Below are 23,737 nucleotides of genomic sequence, written 5' to 3'. Positions count from 1 at the left end.
CTTTCTTGACCTCTCATGAACCAAGCACCCTTGTCAGAACCACTTGTTCCAGAGAGAGGTCAACTTCTTGTTCAATGTAAAACCAGGGCTCGTCCGGGATTTGAACCCGGGACCTCTCGCACCCGAAGCGAGAATCATACGCCTAGACCAACGAGCCAGCATGCCTTTCGGGAGAGGTGCTCAGATGGAATGCTCATCTCCTGGCATTATTCCTCAAGACATTATGGGGAACAAAGGATCAAGGTTTCTAGTAGTTCTTCAGAACACATTTATGGTTTTTATTATTCCAGTCCATTTAAACAGGGCCAGAATTGTCAGCTGGACAGAGAATTATGGACTCAACTGGAGTTGGAACCTTTCTTGACCTCTCATGAACCAAGCACCCTTGTCAGAACCACTTGTTTCACAGAGAGGTCAACTTCTTGTTCAATGTAAAACATTGAACATAAGACATTATGGGGAACAAAGGATCAAGGTTTCTAGTAGTTCTTCAGAACACATTTATGTTTTTTATTAATTCCATTCCATTTAAACAGGGCCAGAATTGTCTTTGTGGACAGCGTTTCCACATGAAAAAGCTTTGCGACAACTTTGGGAGCTGCAGCAGACTACCTTCTACAATGTGTAACCAGAAAAGTGGTTGCTTTTGTCACCATTACTTATAAGAGCTGCAGAAACTCCCTCGACTCCAATCTGTATGAAAAGATACTTTAACAAACTGAGGTCTTGTTCAATCCTTTGTCCTAAATCAGGCTTTTTGCTGGTGAGAAATAGAGAATTCTTAATGCTATCCAGAGAGGAAAAAATCAAGGCTGGAATAGGCTGCAGGAACTCCTGCTTCACATTGTTTTCATGCCCTGAGTGAAAGGTCCTTCAATTCAGCTCTATTAAAACAGCGATGAAAGTGATTTGTGAGCAATTCCACAAAGAGGCTTTCATCATCTCTGTGCACTATCTCACGAACTGTACTGTTTATGTCTCAAGATGTTTTTGTAGAAGCAGATTGAACCTGATGTGCATAAGTCTGGGAAACAAGGATTTGCTTTAAGACAAGATCTGGTTGACAGGGACTTATGTTCTGATTTGGAACCTGAAACCTCTCATTAACCACCAGGCTAATCAGAAACTTTTGTCCAAGGTTGCAGTGTGTGATGTTCCACGGAGAGTGGTCACTGTAAAATCAGGGTTCAACCAGGATCTCACTGAGAAGTTCCGCTCAGAGTGGTCACTTTTAAATCAGGGCTCGTCCGGGATTTGAACCCGGGACCTCTCACACCCTAAGCGAGAATCATACCCCTAGACCAACGAGCCAGACTGTGGGAGTACGGGATGGCTGTTTGGCTGGTAACTGTATATTTTCAATGTTTTTCAGCACATGTCTGCAGGTAATACTCAACACATAGGGTTGCAGAGCAAATTAAGGGGGGGAAAAGTTCAAGTCACCCAGGCTTTCTTCGCAACGTCTGTATGGTTGTGCCCTTTACACTCAAGTCGAACAGGGCTAGAATACAAGTGTCGTGGAAGACAGCAAATCTCAAAAGCAGGGTTTGTAATTCCTGCAGGAGTTGCAGCAGTATATCTTCAATCATAACTAAGAAGAACTTTATTTGTTGATTTGCCTCTGGTGTATTACATCTGCCTGGCCTCTTCATGTTTTAAGATGGTTTTGTTGAAAAGGAATTAACCTGTAAAGTGGTGAGCCTTGGAAACATGGCTTTGTTTTCACAAGGAATGATCAGCCATGTCACAGTGGTGCAGCTGGACAGAGAATTGTGGACTCAACTGGAGTTGGAACCTTTCTTGACCTCTCATGAACCAAGCACCCTTGTCAGAACCACTTGTTCCACAGAGAGGTCGACTTCTTGTTCAATGTAAAACCAGGGCTCGTCAGGGATTTGAACCCAGGACCTCTCGCACCCAAAGCGAGAATCATACGCCTAGACCAACGAGCCAGCATGCCTTTCGGGGGAGGTGCTCAGACGGAATGCTCAACTCCTGACATCATTCCTCAAGACATTATGGGGAACAAAGGATCAAGGTTTCTAGTAGTTCTTCAGAACACATTTATGTTTTTTATTAATTCCAGTCCATTTAAACAGGGCCAGAATTGTCTTTGTGGACAGCGTTTCCACATGAAAAGGCTTTGCGACAACTTTGGGAGCTGCAGCAGACTACCTGCTACAATGTGTAACCAGAAAAGTGGTTGCTTTTGTCACCATTACTTATAAGAGCTGCAGAAACTCCCTCGACTCCAATCTGTATGAAAAGATACTTTAACAAACTGAGGTCTTGTTCAATCCTTTGTCCTAAATCAGGCTTTTTGCTGGTGAGAAATAGAGAATTCTTAATGCTATCCAGAGAGGAAAAAATCAAGGCTGGAATAGGCTGCAGGAACTCCTGCTTCACATTGTTTTCATGCCCTGAGTGAAAGGTCCTTCAATTCAGCTCTATTAAAACAGCGATGAAAGTGATTTGTGAGCAATTCCACAAAAAGCCTTTTATCATCTCTGTGCACTATCTCAAGAACTGTACTGTTTACGTCTCAAGATGTTTTTGTAGAAGCAGATTGAACCTGATGTGCATAAGTCTGGGAAACAAGGATTTGCTTAAAGACAAGATCTGGTTGACAGGGACTTATGTTCTGATTTGGAACCTGAAACCTCTCATTAACCACCAGGCTAATCAGAAACTTTTGTCCAAGGTTGCAGTGTGTGATGTTCCACGGAGAGTGGTCACTGTAAAATCGGGGTTCAACCAGGATCTCACTGAGAAAAGTCACTGTGATGTTCCGCTCAGAGTGGTCACTTTTAAATCAGGGCTCGTCCGAATTTGAACCCGGGCCCTCTCGCTCCCTAAGCGAGAATCATACCCCTAGACCAACGAGCCAGACTGTGGGAGTACGGGATGGCTGTTGGCTGGTAACTGTATATTTTCAATGTTTTTCAGCACATGTCTGCAGGTAATACTCAACACATAGGGTTACAGAGCAAATTAAGTGGGGGGAAAGTTCAAGTCACCCAGGCTTTCTTCGCAACGTCTGTATGGTTGTGCCCTTTACACTCAAGTCGAACAGGGCTAGAGTACAAGTGTCGTGGATGACAGCAAATCTCACAAGCAGGGTTTGTAATTCCTGCAGGAGTTGCAGCAGTATATCATCAATCATAACTAAGAAGAACTTTATTTGTTGATTTGCCCCTGGTGTATTACATCTGCCTGGCCTCCTTATGTTTTAAGATGGTTTTGTTGAAAAGGAATTAACATGTAAAGTGGTGTGCCTTGGAAACATGGCTTTGTTTTCACAAGGAATGATCAGCCATGTCACAGTGGTGCAGCTGGACAGAGAATTATGGACTCAACTGGAGTTGGAACCTTTCTTGACCTCTCATGAACCAAGCACCCTTGTCAGAACCACTTGTTCCACAGAGAGGTCAACTTCTTGTTCAATGTAAAACCAGGGCTCGTCCGGGATTTGAACCCGGGACCTCTCGCACCCAAAGCGAGAACCATACGCCTAGACCAACGAGCCAGCATGCCTTTCGGGGGAGGTGCTCAGACGGAATGCTCAACTCCTGACATCATTCCTCAAGACATTATGGGGAACAAAGGATCAAGGTTTCTAGTAGTTCTTCAGAACACATTTATGTTTTTTATTAATTCCAGTCCATTTAAACAGGGCCAGAATTGTCTTTGTGGACAGCGTTTCCACATGAAAAGGCTTTGCGACAACTTTGGGAGCTGCAGCAGACTTCCTGCTACAATGTGTAACCAGAAAAGTGGTTGCTTTTGTCACCATTACTTATAAGAGCTGCAGAAACTCCCTCGACTCGAATCTGTATGAAAAGATACTTTAACAAACTGAGGTCTTGTTCAATCCTTTGTCCTAAATCAGGCTTTTTGCTGGTGAGAAATAGAGAATTCTTAATGCTATCCAGAGAGGAAAAAATCAAGGCTGGAATAGGCTGCAGGAACTCTTGCTTCACATTGTTTTCATGCCCTGAGTGAAAGGTCCTTAAATTCACCGCTATTAAAACAGCGATGAAAGTGATTTGTAAGCAATTCCACAAAGAGCCTTTTATCATCTCTGTGCACTATCTCAAAAACTATACTGTTTACGTCTCAAGATGTTTTTGTAGAAGCAGAAGTAACCTGATGTGCATGAGTCTGGGAAACAAGGATTTGCTTAAAGACAAGATCTGGTTGACAGGGACTTATGTTCTGATTTGGAACATGAAACCTCTCATTAACCACCAGGCTAATCAGAAACTTCTGTCCAAGGTTGCAGTGTGTGATGTTCCACGGAGAGTGGTCACTGTAAAATCGGAGTTCAACCAGGATCTCACTGAGAAAAGTCACTGTGATGTTCCGCTCAGAGTGGTCACTCTTAAATCAGGGCTCGTCCGGGATTTGAACCCGGGACCTCTCGCACCCTAAGCGAGAATCATACCCCTAGACCAACGAGCCAGACTGTGGGAGTACGGGATATATCTTCAATCATAACTAAGAAGAACTTTATTTGTTGATTTGCCCCTGGTGTATTACATCTGCCTGGCCTCTTCATGTTTTAAGATGGTGTTGTTGAAAAGGAATTAACCTGTAAAGTGGTGGGCCTTGGAAAAATGGCTTTGTTTTCACAAGGAATGATCAGCCATGTCACAGTGGTGCAGCTGGACAGAGAATTATGGACTCAACTGGAGTTGGAACCTTTCTTGACCTCTCATGAACCAAGCACCCTTGTCAGAACCACTTGTTCCAGAGAGAGGTCAACTTCTTGTTCAATGTAAAACCAGGGCTCGTCCAGGATTTGAACCCGGGACCTCCCGCACCCGAAGCGAGAATCATACGCCTAGACCAACGAGCCAGCATGCCTTTCGGGAGAGGTGCTCAGATGGAATGCTCATCTCCTGGCATTATTCCTCAAGACATTATGGGGAACAAAGGATCAAGGTTTCTAGTAGTTCTTCAGAACACATTTATGGTTTTTATTATTCCAGTCCATTTAAACAGGGCCAGAATTGTCAGCTGGACAGAGAATTATGGACTCAACTGGAGTTGGAACCTTTCTTGACCTCTCATGAACCAAGCACCCTTGTCAGAACCACTTGTTCCACAGAGAGGTCAACTTCTTGTTCAATGTAAAACATTGAACATAAGACATTATGGGGAACAAAGGATCAAGGTTTCTAGTAGTTCTTCAGAACACATTTATGTTTTTTATTAATTCCATTCCATTTAAACAGGGCCAGAATTGTCTTTGTGGACAGCGTTTCCACATGAAAAAGCTTTGCGACAACTTTGGGAGCTGCAGCAGACTACCTTCTACAATGTGTAACCAGAAAAGTGGTTGCTTTTGTCACCATTACTTATAAGAGCTGCAGAAACTCCCTCGACTCCAATCTGTATGAAAAGATACTTTAACAAACTGAGGTCTTGTTCAATCCTTTGTCCTAAATCAGGCTTTTTGCTGGTGAGAAATAGAGAATTCTTAATGCTATCCAGAGAGGAAAAAATCAAGGCTGGAATAGGCTGCAGGAACTCCTGCTTCACATTGTTTTCATGCCCTGAGTGAAAGGTCCTTCAATTCAGCTCTATTAAAACAGCGATGAAAGTGATTTGTGAGCAATTCCACAAAGAGGCTTTCATCATCTCTGTGCACTATCTCACGAACTGTACTGTTTATGTCTCAAGATGTTTTTGTAGAAGCAGATGGAACCTGATGTGCATAAGTCTGGGAAACAAGGATTTGCTTTAAGACAAGATCTGGTTGACAGGGACTTATGTTCTGATTTGGAACCTGAAACCTCTCATTAACCACCAGGCTAATCAGAAACTTTTGTCCAAGGTTGCAGTGTGTGATGTTCCACGGAGAGTGGTCACCGTAAAATTTGGGTTCAACCAGGATCTCACTGAGAAGTTCCGCTCAGAATGGTCACTTTTAAATCAGGGCTCGTCCGGGATTTGAACCCAGGACCTCTCACACCCTAAGCGAGAATCATACCCCTAGACCAACGAGCCAGACTGTGGGAGTACGGGATGGCTGTTTGGCTGGTAACTGTATATTTTCAATGTTTTTCAGCACATGTCTGCAGGTAATACTCAACACATAGGGTTGCAGAGCAAATTAAGTGGGGGAAAAGTTCAAGTCACCCAGGCTTTCTTCGCAACGTCTGTATGGTTGTGCCCTTTACACTCAAGTCGAACAGGGCTAGAATACAAGTGTCGTGGAAGACAGCAAATCTCAAAAGCAGGGTTTGTAATTCCTGCAGGAGTTGCAGCAGTATATCTTCAATCATAACTAAGAAGAACTTTATTTGTTGATTTGCCCCTGGTGTATTACATCTGCCTGGCCTCTTCATGTTTTAAGATGGTTTTGTTGAAAAGGAATTAACCTGTAAAGTGGTGAGCCTTGGAAACATGGCTTTGTTTTCACAAGGAATGATCAGCCATGTCACAGTGGTGCAGCTGGACAGAGAATTATGGACTCAACTGGAGTTGGAACCTTTCTTGACCTCTCATGAACCAAGCACCCTTGTCAGAACCACTTGTTCCACAGAGAGGTCAACTTCTTGTTCAATGTAAAACCAGGGCTCGTCCGGGATTTGAACCCGGGACCTCTCGCACCCAAAGCGAGAATCATACGCCTAGACCAACGAGCCAGCATGCCTTTCGGGGGAGGTGCTCAGACGGAATGCTCAACTCCTGACATCATTCCTCAAGACATTATGGGGAACAAAGGATCAAGGTTTCTAGTAGTTCTTCAGAACACATTTATGTTTTTTATTAATTCCAGTCCATTTAAACAGGGCCAGAATTGTCTTTGTGGAAAGCGTTTCCACATGAAAAAGCTTTGCGACAACTTTGGGAGCTGCAGCAGACTACCTTCTACAATGTGTAACCAGAAAAGTGGTTGCTTTTGTCACCATTACTTATAAGAGCTGCAGAAACTCCCTCGACTCCAATCTGTATGAAAAGATACTTTAACAAACTGAGGTCTTGTTCAATCCTTTGTCCTAAATCAGGCTTTTTGCTGGTGAGAAATAGAGAATTCTTAATGCTATCCAGAGAGGAAAAAATCAAGGCTGGAATAGGCTGCAGGAACTCCTGCTTCACATTGTTTTCATGCCCTGAGTGAAAGGTCCTTCAATTCAGCTCTATTAAAACAGCGATGAAAGTGATTTGTGAGCAATTCCACAAAGAGGCTTTTATCATCTCTGTGCACTATCTCACGAACTGTACTGTTTATGTCTCAAGATGTTTTTGTAGAAGCAGATTGAACCTGATGTGCATAAGTCTGGGAAACAAGGATTTGCTTAAAGACAAGATCTGGTTGACAGGGACTTATGTTCTGATTTGGAACCTGAAACCTCTCATTAACCACCAGGCTAATCAGAAACTTTTGTCCAAGGTTGCAGTGTGTGATGTTCCACGGAGAGTGGTCACCGTAAAATTTGGGTTCAACCAGGATCTCACTGAGAAGTTCCGCTCAGAATGGTCACTTTTAAATCAGGGCTCGTCCGGGATTTGAACCCAGGACCTCTCACACCCTAAGCGAGAATCATACCCCTAGACCAACGAGCCAGACTGTGGGAGTACGGGATGGCTGTTTGGCTGGTAACTGTATATTTTCAATGTTTTTCAGCACATGTCTGCAGGTAATACTCAACACATAGGGTTGCAGAGCAAATTAAGTGGGGGAAAAGTTCAAGTCACCCAGGCTTTCTTCGCAACGTCTGTATGGTTGTGCCCTTTACACTCAAGTCGAACAGGGCTAGAATACAAGTGTCGTGGAAGACAGCAAATCTCAAAAGCAGGGTTTGTAATTCCTGCAGGAGTTGCAGCAGTATATCTTCAATCATAACTAAGAAGAACTTTATTTGTTGATTTGCCCCTGGTGTATTACATCTGCCTGGCCTCTTCATGTTTTAAGATGGTTTTGTTGAAAAGGAATTAACCTGTAAAGTGGTGAGCCTTGGAAACATGGCTTTGTTTTCACAAGGAATGATCAGCCATGTCACAGTGGTGCAGCTGGACAGAGAATTATGGACTCAACTGGAGTTGGAACCTTTCTTGACCTCTCATGAACCAAGCACCCTTGTCAGAACCACTTGTTCCACAGAGAGGTCAACTTCTTGTTCAATGTAAAACCAGGGCTCGTCCGGGATTTGAACCCGGGACCTCTCGCACCCAAAGCGAGAATCATACACCTAGACCAACGAGCCAGCATGCCTTTCGGGGGAGGTGCTCAGACGGAATGCTCAACTCCTGACATCATTCCTCAAGACATTATGGGGAACAAAGGATCAAGGTTTCTAGTAGTTCTTCAGAACACATTTATGTTTTTTATTAATTCCAGTCCATTTAAACAGGGCCAGAATTGTCTTTGTGGAAAGCGTTTCCACATGAAAAAGCTTTGCGACAACTTTGGGAGCTGCAGCAGACTACCTTCTACAATGTGTAACCAGAAAAGTGGTTGCTTTTGTCACCATTACTTATAAGAGCTGCAGAAACTCCCTCGACTCCAATCTGTATGAAAAGATACTTTAACAAACTGAGGTCTTGTTCAATCCTTTGTCCTAAATCAGGCTTTTTGCTGGTGAGAAATAGAGAATTCTTAATGCTATCCAGAGAGGAAAAAATCAAGGCTGGAATAGGCTGCAGGAACTCCTGCTTCACATTGTTTTCATGCCCTGAGTGAAAGGTCCTTCAATTCAGCTCTATTAAAACAGCGATGAAAGTGATTTGTGAGCAATTCCACAAAGAGGCTTTTATCATCTCTGTGCACTATCTCACGAACTGTACTGTTTATGTCTCAAGATGTTTTTGTAGAAGCAGATTGAACCTGATGTGCATAAGTCTGGGAAACAAGGATTTGCTTAAAGACAAGATCTGGTTGACAGGGACTTATGTTCTGATTTGGAACCTGAAACCTCTCATTAACCACCAGGCTAATCAGAAACTTTTGTCCAAGGTTGCAGTGTGTGATGTTCCACGGAGAGTGGTCACTGTAAAATCGCTGAGGATCTCACTGAGAAAAGTCACTGTGATGTTCCTCTCAGAGTGGTCACTTTTAAATCAGGGTTTGTCCGGGATTTGAACCCGGGACCTTTCGCACCCTAAGCGAGAATCATACCCCTAGACCAACGAGCCAGACTGTGGGAGTACGGGATGGCTGTTGGCTGGTAACTGTATATTTTCAATGTTTTTCAGCACATGTCTGCAGGTAATACTCAACACATAGGGTTACAGAGCAAATTAAGTGGGGGGAAAGTTCAAGTCACCCAGGCTTTCTTCGCAACGTCTGTATGGTTGTGCCCTTTACACTCAAGTCGAACAGGGCTAGAGTACAAGTGTCGTGGATGACAGCAAATCTCACAAGCAGGGTTTGTAATTCCTGCAGGAGTTGCAGCAGTATATCATCAATCATAACTAAGAAGAACTTTATTTGTTGATTTGCCCCTGGTGTATTACATCTGCCTGGCCTCCTTATGTTTTAAGATGGTTTTGTTGAAAAGGAATTAACATGTAAAGTGGTGAGCCTTGGAAACATGGCTTTGTTTTCACAAGGAATGATCAGCCATGTCACAGTGGTGCAGCTGGACAGAGAATTATGGACTCAACTGGAGTTGGAACCTTTCTTGACCTCTCATGAACCAAGCACCCTTGTCAGAACCACTTGTTCCACAGAGAGGTCAACTTCTTGTTCAATGTAAAACCAGGGCTCGTCCGGGATTTGAACCCGGGACCTCTCGCACCCAAAGCGAGAATCATACGCCTAGACCAACGAGCCAGCATGCCTTTCGGGGGAGGTGCTCAGACGGAATGCTCAACTCCTGACATCATTCCTCAAGACATTATGGGGAACAAAGGATCAAGGTTTCTAGTAGTTCTTCAGAACACATTTATGTTTTTTATTAATTCCAGTCCATTTAAACAGGGCCAGAATTGTCTTTGTGGACAGCGTTTCCACATGAAAAGGCTTTGCGACAACTTTGGGAGCTGCAGCAGACTACCTGCTACAATGTGTAACCAGAAAAGTGGTTGCTTTTGTCACCATTACTTATAAGAGCTGCAGAAACTCCCTCGACTCCAATCTGTATGAAAAGATACTTTAACAAACTGAGGTCTTGTTCAATCCTTTGTCCTAAATCAGGCTTTTTGCTGGTGAGAAATAGAGAATTCTTAATGCTATCCAGAGAGGAAAAAATCAAGGCTGGAATAGGCTGCAGGAACTCCTGCTTCACATTGTTTTCATGCCCTGAGTGAAAGGTCCTTCAATTCAGCTCTATTAAAACAGCGATGAAAGTGATTTGTGAGCAATTCCACAAAGAGGCTTTTATCATCTCTGTGCACTATCTCACGAACTGTACTGTTTATGTCTCAAGATGTTTTTGTAGAAGCAGATTGAACCTGATGTGCATAAGTCTGGGAAACAAGGATTTGCTTAAAGACAAGATCTGGTTGACAGGGACTTATGTTCTGATTTGGAACCTGAAACCTCTCATTAACCACCAGGCTAATCAGAAACTTTTGTCCAAGGTTGCAGTGTGTGATGTTCCACGGAGAGTGGTCACTGTAAAATCGCTGAGGATCTCACTGAGAAAAGTCACTGTGATGTTCCTCTCAGAGTGGTCACTTTTAAATCAGGGTTTGTCCGGGATTTGAACCCGGGACCTTTCGCACCCTAAGCGAGAATCATACCCCTAGACCAACGAGCCAGACTGTGGGAGTACGGGCTGGCTGTTGGCTGGTAACTGTATATTTTCAATGTTTTTCAGCACATGTCTGCAGGTAATACTCAACACATAGGGTTACAGAGCAAATTAAGTGGGGGGAAAGTTCAAGTCACCCAGGCTTTCTTCGCAACGTCTGTATGGTTGTGCCCTTTACACTCAAGTCGAACAGGGCTAGAGTACAAGTGTCGTGGATGACAGCAAATCTCACAAGCAGGGTTTGTAATTCCTGCAGGAGTTGCAGCAGTATATCATCAATCATAACTAAGAAGAACTTTATTTGTTGATTTGCCCCTGGTGTATTACATCTGCCTGGCCTCCTTATGTTTTAAGATGGTTTTGTTGAAAAGGAATTAACATGTAAAGTGGTGAGCCTTGGAAACATGGCTTTGTTTTCACAAGGAATGATCAGCCATGTCACAGTGGTGCAGCTGGACAGAGAATTATGGACTCAACTGGAGTTGGAACCTTTCTTGACCTCTCATGAACCAAGCACCCTTGTCAGAACCACTTGTTCCACAGAGAGGTCAACTTCTTGTTCAATGTAAAACCAGGGCTCGTCCGGGATTTGAACCCGGGACCTCTCGCACCCAAAGCGAGAATCATACGCCTAGACCAACGAGCCAGCATGCCTTTCGGGGGAGGTGCTCAGACGGAATGCTCAACTCCTGACATCATTCCTCAAGACATTATGGGGAACAAAGGATCAAGGTTTCTAGTAGTTCTTCAGAACACATTTATGTTTTTTATTAATTCCAGTCCATTTAAACAGGGCCAGAATTGTCTTTGTGGACAGCGTTTCCACATGAAAAGGCTTTGCGACAACTTTGGGAGCTGCAGCAGACTACCTGCTACAATGTGTAACCAGAAAAGTGGTTGCTTTTGTCACCATTACTTATAAGAGCTGCAGAAACTCCCTCGACTCCAATCTGTATGAAAAGATACTTTAACAAACTGAGGTCTTGTTCAATCCTTTGTCCTAAATCAGGCTTTTTGCTGGTGAGAAATAGAGAATTCTTAATGCTATCCAGAGAGGAAAAAATCAAGGCTGGAATAGGCTGCAGGAACTCCTGCTTCACATTGTTTTCATGCCCTGAGTGAAAGGTCCTTCAATTCAGCTCTATTAAAACAGCGATGAAAGTGATTTGTGAGCAATTCCACAAAAAGCCTTTTATCATCTCTGTGCACTATCTCAAGAACTGTACTGTTTACGTCTCAAGATGTTTTTGTAGAAGCAGATTGAACCTGATGTGCATAAGTCTGGGAAACAAGGATTTGCTTAAAGACAAGATCTGGTTGACAGGGACTTATGTTCTGATTTGGAACCTGAAACCTCTCATTAACCACCAGGCTAATCAGAAACTTTTGTCCAAGGTTGCAGTGTGTGATGTTCCACGGAGAGTGGTCACTGTAAAATCGGGGTTCAACCAGGATCTCACTGAGAAAAGTCACTGTGATGTTCCGCTCAGAGTGGTCACTTTTAAATCAGGGCTCGTCCGAATTTGAACCCGGGCCCTCTCGCTCCCTAAGCGAGAATCATACCCCTAGACCAACGAGCCAGACTGTGGGAGTACGGGATGGCTGTTGGCTGGTAACTGTATATTTTCAATGTTTTTCAGCACATGTCTGCAGGTAATACTCAACACATAGGGTTACAGAGCAAATTAAGTGGGGGGAAAGTTCAAGTCACCCAGGCTTTCTTCGCAACGTCTGTATGGTTGTGCCCTTTACACTCAAGTCGAACAGGGCTAGAGTACAAGTGTCGTGGATGACAGCAAATCTCACAAGCAGGGTTTGTAATTCCTGCAGGAGTTGCAGCAGTATATCATCAATCATAACTAAGAAGAACTTTATTTGTTGATTTGCCCCTGGTGTATTACATCTGCCTGGCCTCCTTATGTTTTAAGATGGTTTTGTTGAAAAGGAATTAACATGTAAAGTGGTGTGCCTTGGAAACATGGCTTTGTTTTCACAAGGAATGATCAGCCATGTCACAGTGGTGCAGCTGGACAGAGAATTATGGACTCAACTGGAGTTGGAACCTTTCTTGACCTCTCATGAACCAAGCACCCTTGTCAGAACCACTTGTTCCACAGAGAGGTCAACTTCTTGTTCAATGTAAAACCAGGGCTCGTCCGGGATTCGAACCCGGGACCTCTCGCACCCAAAGCGAGAATCATACGCCTAGACCAACGAGCCAGCATGCCTTTCGGGGGAGGTGCTCAGACGGAATGCTCAACTCCTGACATCATTCCTCAAGACATTATGGGGAACAAAGGATCAAGGTTTCTAGTAGTTCTTCAGAACACATTTATGTTTTTTATTAATTCCAGTCCATTTAAACAGGGCCAGAATTGTCTTTGTGGACAGCGTTTCCACATGAAAAGGCTTTGCGACAACTTTGGGAGCTGCAGCAGACTTCCTGCTACAATGTGTAACCAGAAAAGTGGTTGCTTTTGTCACCATTACTTATAAGAGCTGCAGAAACTCCCTCGACTCGAATCTGTATGAAAAGATACTTTAACAAACTGAGGTCTTGTTCAATCCTTTGTCCTAAATCAGGCTTTTTGCTGGTGAGAAATAGAGAATTCTTAATGCTATCCAGAGAGGAAAAAATCAAGGCTGGAATAGGCTGCAGGAACTCTTGCTTCACATTGTTTTCATGCCCTGAGTGAAAGGTCCTTAAATTCACCGCTATTAAAACAGCGATGAAAGTGATTTGTAAGCAATTCCACAAAGAGCCTTTTATCATCTCTGTGCACTATCTCAAAAACTATACTGTTTACGTCTCAAGATGTTTTTGTAGAAGCAGAAGTAACCTGATGTGCATGAGTCTGGGAAACAAGGATTTGCTTAAAGACAAGATCTGGTTGACAGGGACTTATGTTCTGATTTGGAACATGAAACCTCTCATTAACCACCAGGCTAATCAGAAACTTCTGTCCAAGGTTGCAGTGTGTGATGTTCCACGGAGAGTGGTCACTGTAAAATCGGAGTTCAACCAGGATCTCACTGAGAAAAGTCACTGTGATGTTCCGCTCAGAGTGGTCACTCTTAAATCAGGGCTCGTCCGGGATTTGAACCCGGGACCTCTCGCACCCTAAGCGAGAATCATACCCCTAGACCAACGAGCCAGACTGTGGGAGTACGGGATATATCTTCAATCATAACTAAGAAGAACTTTATTTGTTGATTTGCCCCTGGTGTATTACATCTGCCTGGCCTCTTCATGTTTTAAGATGGTGTTGTTGAAAAGGAATTAACCTGTAAAGTGGTGGGCCTTGGAAAAATGGCTTTGTTTTCACAAGGAATGATCAGCCATGTCACAGTGGTGCAGCTGGACAGAGAATTATGGACTCAACTGGAGTTGGAACCTTTCTTGACCTCTCATGAACCAAGCACCCTTGTCAGAACCACTTGTTCCAGAGAGAGGTCAACTTCTTGTTCAATGTAAAACCAGGGCTCGTCCAGGATTTGAACCCGGGACCTCTCGCACCCGAAGCGAGAATCATACGCCTAGACCAACGAGCCAGCATGCCTTTCGGGAGAGGTGCTCAGATGGAATGCTCATCTCCTGGCATTATTCCTCAAGACATTATGGGGAACAAAGGATCAAGGTTTCTAGTAGTTCTTCAGAACACATTTATGGTTTTTATTATTCCAGTCCATTTAAACAGGGCCAGAATTGTCAGCTGGACAGAGAATTATGGACTCAACTGGAGTTGGAACCTTTCTTGACCTCTCATGAACCAAGCACCCTTGTCAGAACCACTTGTTCCACAGAGAGGTCAACTTCTTGTTCAATGTAAAACATTGAACATAAGACATTATGGGGAACAAAGGATCAAGGTTTCTAGTAGTTCTTCAGAACACATTTATGTTTTTTATTAATTCCATTCCATTTAAACAGGGCCAGAATTGTCTTTGTGGACAGCGTTTCCACATGAAAAAGCTTTGCGACAACTTTGGGAGCTGCAGCAGACTACCTTCTACAATGTGTAACCAGAAAAGTGGTTGCTTTTGTCACCATTACTTATAAGAGCTGCAGAAACTCCCTCGACTCCAATCTGTATGAAAAGATACTTTAACAAACTGAGGTCTTGTTCAATCCTTTGTCCTAAATCAGGCTTTTTGCTGGTGAGAAATAGAGAATTCTTAATGCTATCCAGAGAGGAAAAAATCAAGGCTGGAATAGGCTGCAGGAACTCCTGCTTCACATTGTTTTCATGCCCTGAGTGAAAGGTCCTTCAATTCAGCTCTATTAAAACAGCGATGAAAGTGATTTGTGAGCAATTCCACAAAGAGGCTTTCATCATCTCTGTGCACTATCTCACGAACTGTACTGTTTATGTCTCAAGATGTTTTTGTAGAAGCAGATGGAACCTGATGTGCATAAGTCTGGGAAACAAGGATTTGCTTTAAGACAAGATCTGGTTGACAGGGACTTATGTTCTGATTTGGAACCTGAAACCTCTCATTAACCACCAGGCTAATCAGAAACTTTTGTCCAAGGTTGCAGTGTGTGATGTTCCACGGAGAGTGGTCACCGTAAAATTTGGGTTCAACCAGGATCTCACTGAGAAGTTCCGCTCAGAATGGTCACTTTTAAATCAGGGCTCGTCCGGGATTTGAACCCAGGACCTCTCACACCCTAAGCGAGAATCATACCCCTAGACCAACGAGCCAGACTGTGGGAGTACGGGATGGCTGTTTGGCTGGTAACTGTATATTTTCAATGTTTTTCAGCACATGTCTGCAGGTAATACTCAACACATAGGGTTGCAGAGCAAATTAAGTGGGGGAAAAGTTCAAGTCACCCAGGCTTTCTTCGCAACGTCTGTATGGTTGTGCCCTTTACACTCAAGTCGAACAGGGCTAGAATACAAGTGTCGTGGAAGACAGCAAATCTCAAAAGCAGGGTTTGTAATTCCTGCAGGAGTTGCAGCAGTATATCTTCAATCATAACTAAGAAGAACTTTATTTGTTGATTTGCCCCTGGTGTATTACATCTGCCTGGCCTCTTCATGTTTTAAGATGGTTTTGTTGAAAAGGAATTAACCTGTAAAGTGGTGAGCCTTGGAAACATGGCTTTGTTTTCACAAGGAATGATCAGCCATGTCACAGTGGTGCAGCTGGACAGAGAATTATGGACTCAACTGGAGTTGGAACCTTTCTTGACCTCTCATGAACCAAGCACCCTTGTCAGAACCACTTGTTCCACAGAGAGGTCAACTTCTTGTTCAATGTAAAACCAGGGCTCGTCCGGGATTTGAACCCGGGACCTCTCGCACCCAAAGCGAGAATCATACGCCTAGACCAACGAGCCAGCATGCCTTTCGGGGGAGGTGCTCAGACGGAATGCTCAACTCCTGACATCATTCCTCAAGACATTATGGGGAACAAAGGATCAAGGTTTCTAGTAGTTCTTCAGAACACATTTATGTTTTTTATTAATTCCAGTCCATTTAAACAGGGCCAGAATTGTCTTTGTGGAAAGCGTTTCCACATGAAAAAGCTTTGCGACAACTTTGGGAGCTGCAGCAGACTACCTTCTACAATGTGTAACCAGAAAAGTGGTTGCTTTTGTCACCATTACTTATAAGAGCTGCAGAAACTCCCTCGACTCCAATCTGTATGAAAAGATACTTTAACAAACTGAGGTCTTGTTCAATCCTTTGTCCTAAATCAGGCTTTTTGCTGGTGAGAAATAGAGAATTCTTAATGCTATCCAGAGAGGAAAAAATCAAGGCTGGAATAGGCTGCAGGAACTCCTGCTTCACATTGTTTTCATGCCCTGAGTGAAAGGTCCTTCAATTCAGCTCTATTAAAACAGCGATGAAAGTGATTTGTGAGCAATTCCACAAAGAGGCTTTTATCATCTCTGTGCACTATCTCACGAACTGTACTGTTTATGTCTCAAGATGTTTTTGTAGAAGCAGATTGAACCTGATGTGCATAAGTCTGGGAAACAAGGATTTGCTTAAAGACAAGATCTGGTTGACAGGGACTTATGTTCTGATTTGGAACCTGAAACCTCTCATTAACCACCAGGCTAATCAGAAACTTTTGTCCAAGGTTGCAGTGTGTGATGTTCCACGGAGAGTGGTCACCGTAAAATTTGGGTTCAACCAGGATCTCACTGAGAAGTTCCGCTCAGAATGGTCACTTTTAAATCAGGGCTCGTCCGGGATTTGAACCCAGGACCTCTCACACCCTAAGCGAGAATCATACCCCTAGACCAACGAGCCAGACTGTGGGAGTACGGGATGGCTGTTTGGCTGGTAACTGTATATTTTCAATGTTTTTCAGCACATGTCTGCAGGTAATACTCAACACATAGGGTTGCAGAGCAAATTAAGTGGGGGAAAAGTTCAAGTCACCCAGGCTTTCTTCGCAACGTCTGTATGGTTGTGCCCTTTACACTCAAGTCGAACAGGGCTAGAATACAAGTGTCGTGGAAGACAGCAAATCTCAAAAGCAGGGTTTGTAATTCCTGCAGGAGTTGCAGCAGTATATCTTCAATCATAACTAAGAAGAACTTTATTTGTTGATTTGCCCCTGGTGTATTACATCTGCCTGGCCTCTTCATGTTTTAAGATGGTTTTGTTGAAAAGGAATTAACCTGTAAAGTGGTGAGCCTTGGAAACATGGCTTTGTTTTCACAAGGAATGATCAGCCATGTCACAGTGGTGCAGCTGGACAGAGAATTATGGACTCAACTGGAGTTGGAACCTTTCTTGACCTCTCATGAACCAAGCACCCTTGTCAGAACCACTTGTTCCACAGAGAGGTCAACTTCTTGTTCAATGTAAAACCAGGGCTCGTCCGGGATTTGAACCCGGGACCTCTCGCACCCAAAGCGAGAATCATACGCCTAGACCAACGAGCCAGCATGCCTTTCGGGGGAGGTGCTCAGACGGAATGCTCAACTCCTGACATCATTCCTCAAGACATTATGGGGAACAAAGGATCAAGGTTTCTAGTAGTTCTTCAGAACACATTTATGTTTTTTATTAATTCCAGTCCATTTAAACAGGGCCAGAATTGTCTTTGTGGAAAGCGTTTCCACATGAAAAAGCTTTGCGACAACTTTGGGAGCTGCAGCAGACTACCTTCTACAATGTGTAACCAGAAAAGTGGTTGCTTTTGTCACCATTACTTATAAGAGCTGCAGAAACTCCCTCGACTCCAATCTGTATGAAAAGATACTTTAACAAACTGAGGTCTTGTTCAATCCTTTGTCCTAAATCAGGCTTTTTGCTGGTGAGAAATAGAGAATTCTTAATGCTATCCAGAGAGGAAAAAATCAAGGCTGGAATAGGCTGCAGGAACTCCTGCTTCACATTGTTTTCATGCCCTGAGTGAAAGGTCCTTCAATTCAGCTCTATTAAAACAGCGATGAAAGTGATTTGTGAGCAATTCCACAAAGAGGCTTTTATCATCTCTGTGCACTATCTCACGAACTGTACTGTTTATGTCTCAAGATGTTTTTGTAGAAGCAGATTGAACCTGATGTGCATAAGTCTGGGAAACAAGGATTTGCTTAAAGACAAGATCTGGTTGACAGGGACTTATGTTCTGATTTGGAACCTGAAACCTCTCATTAACCACCAGGCTAATCAGAAACTTTTGTCCAAGGTTGCAGTGTGTGATGTTCCACGGAGAGTGGTCACTGTAAAATCGCTGAGGATCTCACTGAGAAAAGTCACTGTGATGTTCCTCTCAGAGTGGTCACTTTTAAATCAGGGTTTGTCCGGGATTTGAACCCGGGACCTTTCGCACCCTAAGCGAGAATCATACCCCTAGACCAACGAGCCAGACTGTGGGAGTACGGGATGGCTGTTGGCTGGTAACTGTATATTTTCAATGTTTTTCAGCACATGTCTGCAGGTAATACTCAACACATAGGGTTACAGAGCAAATTAAGTGGGGGGAAAGTTCAAGTCACCCAGGCTTTCTTCGCAACGTCTGTATGGTTGTGCCCTTTACACTCAAGTCGAACAGGGCTAGAGTACAAGTGTCGTGGATGACAGCAAATCTCACAAGCAGGGTTTGTAATTCCTGCAGGAGTTGCAGCAGTATATCATCAATCATAACTAAGAAGAACTTTATTTGTTGATTTGCCCCTGGTGTATTACATCTGCCTGGCCTCCTTATGTTTTAAGATGGTTTTGTTGAAAAGGAATTAACATGTAAAGTGGTGAGCCTTGGAAACATGGCTTTGTTTTCACAAGGAATGATCAGCCATGTCACAGTGGTGCAGCTGGACAGAGAATTATGGACTCAACTGGAGTTGGAACCTTTCTTGACCTCTCATGAACCAAGCACCCTTGTCAGAACCACTTGTTCCACAGAGAGGTCAACTTCTTGTTCAATGTAAAACCAGGGCTCATCCGGGATTTGAACCCGGGACCTCTCGCACCCAAAGCGAGAATCATACGCCTAGACCAACGAGCCAGCATGCCTTTCGGGGGAGGTGCTCAGACGGAATGCTCAACTCCTGACATCATTCCTCAAGACATTATGGGGAACAAAGGATCAAGGTTTCTAGTAGTTCTTCAGAACACATTTATGTTTTTTATTAATTCCAGTCCATTTAAACAGGGCCAGAATTGTCTTTGTGGAAAGCGTTTCCACATGAAAAAGCTTTGCGACAACTTTGGGAGCTGCAGCAGACTACCTTCTACAATGTGTAACCAGAAAAGTGGTTGCTTTTGTCACCATTACTTATAAGAGCTGCAGAAACTCCCTCGACTCCAATCTGTATGAAAAGATACTTTAACAAACTGAGGTCTTGTTCAATCCTTTGTCCTAAATCAGGCTTTTTGCTGGTGAGAAATAGAGAATTCTTAATGCTATCCAGAGAGGAAAAAATCAAGGCTGGAATAGGCTGCAGGAACTCCTGCTTCACATTGTTTTCATGCCCTGAGTGAAAGGTCCTTCAATTCAGCTCTATTAAAACAGCGATGAAAGTGATTTGTGAGCAATTCCACAAAGAGGCTTTTATCATCTCTGTGCACTATCTCACGAACTGTACTGTTTATGTCTCAAGATGTTTTTGTAGAAGCAGATTGAACCTGATGTGCATAAGTCTGGGAAACAAGGATTTGCTTAAAGACAAGATCTGGTTGACAGGGACTTATGTTCTGATTTGGAACCTGAAACCTCTCATTAACCACCAGGCTAATCAGAAACTTTTGTCCAAGGTTGCAGTGTGTGATGTTCCACGGAGAGTGGTCACTGTAAAATCGGGGTTCAAACAGGATCTCACTGAGAAAAGTCACTGTGATGTTCCTCTCAGAGTGGTCACTTTTAAATCAGGGTTTGTCCGGGATTTGAACGCGGGACCTCTCGCACCCTAAGCGAGAATCATACCCCTAGACCAACGAGCCAGACTGTGGCAGTACGGGATGGCTGTTTGGCTGGTAACTGTATATTTTCAATGTTTTTCAGCACATGTCTGCAGGTAATACTCAACACATAGGGTTGCAGAGCAAATTAAGGGGGGGAAAAGTTCAAGTCACCCAGGCTTTATTCACAACGTCTGTATGGTTGTGCCGTTTACACTCAAGTCGAACAGGGCTAGAATACAAGTGTCATGGAAGACAGCAAATCTCAAAAGCAGGGTTTGTAATTCCTGCAGGAGTTGCAGCAGTATATCTTCAATCATAACTAAGAAGAACTTTATTTGTTGATTTGCCCCTGGTGTATTACATCTGCCTGGCCTCTTCATGTTTTAAGATGGTTTTGTTGAAAAGGAATTAACCTGTAAAGTGGTGGGCATTGGAAAAATTGCTTTGTTTTCACAAGGAATGATCAGCCATGTCACAGTGGTGCAGCTGGACAGAGAATTATGGACTCAACTGGAGTTGGAACCTTTCTTGACCTCTCATGAACCAAGCACCCTTGTCAGAACCACTTGTTCCACAGAGAGGTCAACTTCTTGTTCAATGTAAAACCAGGGCTCGTCCGGGATTTGAACCCGGGACCTCTCGCACCCGAAGCGAGAATCATACGCCTAGACCAACGAGCCAGCATGCCTTTCGGGAGAGGTGCTCAGATGGAATGCTCATCTCCTGGCATTATTCCTCAAGACATTATGGGGAACAAAGGATCAAGGTTTCTAGTAGTTCTTCAGAACACATTTATGGTTTTTATTATTCCAGTCCATTTAAACAGGGCCAGAATTGTCAGCTGGACAGAGAATTATGGACTCAACTGGAGTTGGAACCTTTCTTGACCTCTCATGAACCAAGCACCCTTGTCAGAACCACTTGTTCCACAGAGAGGTCAACTTCTTGTTCAATGTAAAACCAGGGCTCGTCCGGGATTTGAACCCGGGACCTCCCGCACCCAAAGCGAGAATCATGCGCCTAGACCAACGAGCCAGCATGCCTTTCGGGGGAGGTGCTCAGACGGAATGCTCAACTCCTGACATCATTCCTCAAGACATTATGGGGAACAAAGGATCAAGGTTTCTAGTAGTTCTTCAGAACACATTTATGTTTTTTATTAATTCCAGTCCATTTAAACAGGGCCAGAATTGTCTTTGTGGACAGCGTTTCCACATGAAAAAGCTTTGCGACAACTTTGGGAGCTGCAGCAGACTACCTTCTACAATGTGTAACCAGAAAAGTGGTTGCTTTTGTCACCATTACTTATAAGAGCTGCAGAAACTCCCTCGACTCCAATCTGTATGAAAAGATACTTTAACAAACTGAGGTCTTGTTCAATCCTTTGTCCTAAATCAGGCTTTTTGCTGGTGAGAAATAGAGAATTCTTAATGCTATCCAGAGAGGAAAAAATCAAGGCTGGAATAGGCTGCAGGAACTCCTGCTTCACATTGTTTTCATGCCCTGAGTGAAAGGTCCTTCAATTCAACTCTATTAAAACAGCGATGAAAGTGATTTGTGAGCAATTCCACAAAGAGGCTTTTATCATCTCTGTGCACTATCTCACGAACTGTACTGTTTATGTCTCAAGATGTTTTTGTAGAAGCAGATTGAACCTGATGTGCATAAGTCTGGGAAACAGGGATTTGCTTAAAGACAAGATCTGGTTGACAGGGACTTATGTTCTGATTTGGAACCTGAAACCTCTCATTAACCACCAGGCTAATCAGAAACTTTTGTCCAAGGTTGCAGTGTGTGATGTTCCACGGAGAGTGGTCACTGTAAAATCGGGGTTCAACCAGGATCTCACTGAGAAAAGTCACTGTGATGTTCCGCTCAGAGTGGTCACTTTTAAATCAGGGCTCGTCCGGGATTTGAACCCGGGACCTCTCGCACCCGAAGCGAGAATCATACCCCTAGACCAACGAGCCAGACTGTGGGAGTACGGGATGGCTGTTTGGCTGGTAACTGTATATTTTCAATGTTTTTCAGCACATGTCTGCAGGTAATACTCAACACATAGGGTTGCAGAGCAAATTAAGGGGGGGGAAAGTTCAAGTCACCCAGGCTTTCTTCGCAACGTCTGTATGGTTGTGCCCTTTACACTCAAGTCGAACAGGGCTAGAGTGCAAGTGTCGTGGAAGACAGCAAATCTCACAAGCAGGGTTTGTAATTCCTGCAGGAGTTGCAGCAGTATATCATCAATCATAACTAAGAAGAACTTTATTAGTTGATTTGCCCCTGGTGTATTACATCTGCCTGGCCTCCTCATGTTTTAAGATGGTTTTGTTGAAAAGGAATTAACATGTAAAGTGGTGAGCCTTGGAAACATGGCTTTGTTTTCACAAGGAATGATCAGCCATGTCACAGTGGTGCAGCTGGACAGAGAATTATGGACTCAACTGGAGTTGGAACCTTTCTTGACCTCTCATGAACCAAGCACCCTTGTCAGAACCACTTGTTCGACAGAGAGGTCAACTTCTTGTTCAATGTAAAACCAGGGCTCGTCCGGGATTTGAACCCGGGACCTCTCGCACCCGAAGCGAGAATCATACGCCTAGACCAACGAGCCAGCATTCCTTTCGGGGGAGGTGCTCAGACGGAATGCTCAACTCCTGACATCATTCCTCAAGACATTATGGGGAACAAAGGATCAAGGTTTCTAGTAGTTCTTCAGAACACATTTATGGTTTTTATTTATTCCAGTCCATTTAAACAGGGCCAGAATTGTCTTTGTAGACAGCGTTTCCACATGAAAAGGCTTTGCAACAACTTTGGGAGCTGCAGCAGACTACCTTCTACAATGTGTAACCAGAAAAGTGGTTGCTTTTGTCACCATTACTTATAAGAGCTGCAGAAACTCCCTCGACTCCAATCTGTATGAAAAGATACTTTAACAAACTGAGGTCTTGTTCAATCCTTTGTCCTAAATCAGGCTTTTTGCTGGTGAGAAATAGAGAATTCTTAATGCTATCCAGAGAGGAAAAAATCAAGGCTGGAATAGGCTGCAGGAACTCCTGCTTCACATTGTTTTCATGCCCTGAGTGAAAGGTCCTTCAATTCAGCTCTATTAAAACAGCGACGAAAGTGATTTGTGAGCAATTCCACAAAGAGCCTTTTATCATCTCTGTGCACTATCTCAAGAACTGTACTGTTTATGTCTCAAGATGTTTTTGTAGAAGCAGAAGTAACCTGATGTGCATGAGTCTGGGAAACAAGGATTTGCTTAAAGACAAGATCTGGTTGACAGGGACTTATGTTCTGATTTGGAACCTGAAACCTCTCATTAACCACCAGGCTAATCAGAAACTTCTGTCCAAGGTTGCAGTGTGTGATGTTCCACGGAAAGTGGTCACTGTAAAATCTGGGTTCAACCAGGAGTTCACTGAGAAAAGTCACCATGATGCTCCGCTCAGAGTGGTCACTTTTTAATCAGGGCTCGTTCCGGATATAAACCCGGGACCTCTCACAGCCTAAGCGAGAATCATACCCCTAGACCAACGAGCCAGCCTGTGGGAGCACGAAATGGCTGTCAGCACATGTCTGCAGGTAATAATCAACACATAGGTTCGCAGAGCAAATTAAGGGGGGGGGGGTTCAAGTCACCCAGGCTTTCTT

At 43.7% G+C, this 23,737-nt stretch overlaps 20 non-coding genes across 20 annotated transcripts; all 20 read right to left on the bottom strand.

Moving 5' to 3' along the window:
- Positions 1–85: 85 nt before the first annotated feature.
- trnap-cgg (transfer RNA proline (anticodon CGG)) lies at positions 86–157 on the bottom strand. Its single transcript has one exon. It is a non-coding gene; the product is annotated as a tRNA-Pro (tRNA).
- Positions 158–1,239: 1,082 nt separating this feature from the next.
- On the bottom strand, positions 1,240–1,311 carry trnap-agg (transfer RNA proline (anticodon AGG)). The gene has a single exon. It is a non-coding gene; the product is annotated as a tRNA-Pro (tRNA).
- A 2,143-nt stretch (positions 1,312–3,454) lies between these two features.
- trnap-ugg (transfer RNA proline (anticodon UGG)) lies at positions 3,455–3,526 on the bottom strand. Its single transcript has one exon. It is a non-coding gene; the product is annotated as a tRNA-Pro (tRNA).
- An 863-nt stretch (positions 3,527–4,389) lies between these two features.
- Positions 4,390–4,461, bottom strand: trnap-agg (transfer RNA proline (anticodon AGG)). The gene has a single exon. It is a non-coding gene; the product is annotated as a tRNA-Pro (tRNA).
- A 1,479-nt stretch (positions 4,462–5,940) lies between these two features.
- trnap-agg (transfer RNA proline (anticodon AGG)) lies at positions 5,941–6,012 on the bottom strand. Its single transcript has one exon. It is a non-coding gene; the product is annotated as a tRNA-Pro (tRNA).
- Positions 6,013–6,581: 569 nt separating this feature from the next.
- Positions 6,582–6,653, bottom strand: trnap-ugg (transfer RNA proline (anticodon UGG)). Its single transcript has one exon. It is a non-coding gene; the product is annotated as a tRNA-Pro (tRNA).
- Positions 6,654–7,503: 850 nt separating this feature from the next.
- trnap-agg (transfer RNA proline (anticodon AGG)) lies at positions 7,504–7,575 on the bottom strand. The gene has a single exon. It is a non-coding gene; the product is annotated as a tRNA-Pro (tRNA).
- A 569-nt stretch (positions 7,576–8,144) lies between these two features.
- On the bottom strand, positions 8,145–8,216 carry trnap-ugg (transfer RNA proline (anticodon UGG)). Its single transcript has one exon. It is a non-coding gene; the product is annotated as a tRNA-Pro (tRNA).
- Positions 8,217–9,712: 1,496 nt separating this feature from the next.
- Positions 9,713–9,784, bottom strand: trnap-ugg (transfer RNA proline (anticodon UGG)). The gene has a single exon. It is a non-coding gene; the product is annotated as a tRNA-Pro (tRNA).
- Positions 9,785–11,280: 1,496 nt separating this feature from the next.
- trnap-ugg (transfer RNA proline (anticodon UGG)) lies at positions 11,281–11,352 on the bottom strand. Its single transcript has one exon. It is a non-coding gene; the product is annotated as a tRNA-Pro (tRNA).
- Positions 11,353–12,854: 1,502 nt separating this feature from the next.
- Positions 12,855–12,926, bottom strand: trnap-ugg (transfer RNA proline (anticodon UGG)). Its single transcript has one exon. It is a non-coding gene; the product is annotated as a tRNA-Pro (tRNA).
- Positions 12,927–13,789: 863 nt separating this feature from the next.
- trnap-agg (transfer RNA proline (anticodon AGG)) lies at positions 13,790–13,861 on the bottom strand. The gene has a single exon. It is a non-coding gene; the product is annotated as a tRNA-Pro (tRNA).
- A 1,479-nt stretch (positions 13,862–15,340) lies between these two features.
- On the bottom strand, positions 15,341–15,412 carry trnap-agg (transfer RNA proline (anticodon AGG)). Its single transcript has one exon. It is a non-coding gene; the product is annotated as a tRNA-Pro (tRNA).
- Positions 15,413–15,981: 569 nt separating this feature from the next.
- trnap-ugg (transfer RNA proline (anticodon UGG)) lies at positions 15,982–16,053 on the bottom strand. Its single transcript has one exon. It is a non-coding gene; the product is annotated as a tRNA-Pro (tRNA).
- An 850-nt stretch (positions 16,054–16,903) lies between these two features.
- trnap-agg (transfer RNA proline (anticodon AGG)) lies at positions 16,904–16,975 on the bottom strand. Its single transcript has one exon. It is a non-coding gene; the product is annotated as a tRNA-Pro (tRNA).
- A 569-nt stretch (positions 16,976–17,544) lies between these two features.
- On the bottom strand, positions 17,545–17,616 carry trnap-ugg (transfer RNA proline (anticodon UGG)). The gene has a single exon. It is a non-coding gene; the product is annotated as a tRNA-Pro (tRNA).
- A 1,496-nt stretch (positions 17,617–19,112) lies between these two features.
- trnap-ugg (transfer RNA proline (anticodon UGG)) lies at positions 19,113–19,184 on the bottom strand. The gene has a single exon. It is a non-coding gene; the product is annotated as a tRNA-Pro (tRNA).
- Positions 19,185–20,688: 1,504 nt separating this feature from the next.
- On the bottom strand, positions 20,689–20,760 carry trnap-cgg (transfer RNA proline (anticodon CGG)). Its single transcript has one exon. It is a non-coding gene; the product is annotated as a tRNA-Pro (tRNA).
- Positions 20,761–21,978: 1,218 nt separating this feature from the next.
- trnap-cgg (transfer RNA proline (anticodon CGG)) lies at positions 21,979–22,050 on the bottom strand. Its single transcript has one exon. It is a non-coding gene; the product is annotated as a tRNA-Pro (tRNA).
- A 569-nt stretch (positions 22,051–22,619) lies between these two features.
- Positions 22,620–22,691, bottom strand: trnap-cgg (transfer RNA proline (anticodon CGG)). The gene has a single exon. It is a non-coding gene; the product is annotated as a tRNA-Pro (tRNA).
- Between the last annotated feature and the right edge of the window lie 1,046 nt (positions 22,692–23,737).

The sequence above is a fragment of the Clarias gariepinus genome, chromosome 14 (assembly GCF_024256425.1).
Source record: "Clarias gariepinus isolate MV-2021 ecotype Netherlands chromosome 14, CGAR_prim_01v2, whole genome shotgun sequence".
Lineage (NCBI taxonomy): Eukaryota > Metazoa > Chordata > Actinopteri > Siluriformes > Clariidae > Clarias > Clarias gariepinus.
Note: the sequence above shows the minus strand (reverse complement) of the source record. Positions and strands in the feature narration are given on the sequence as shown.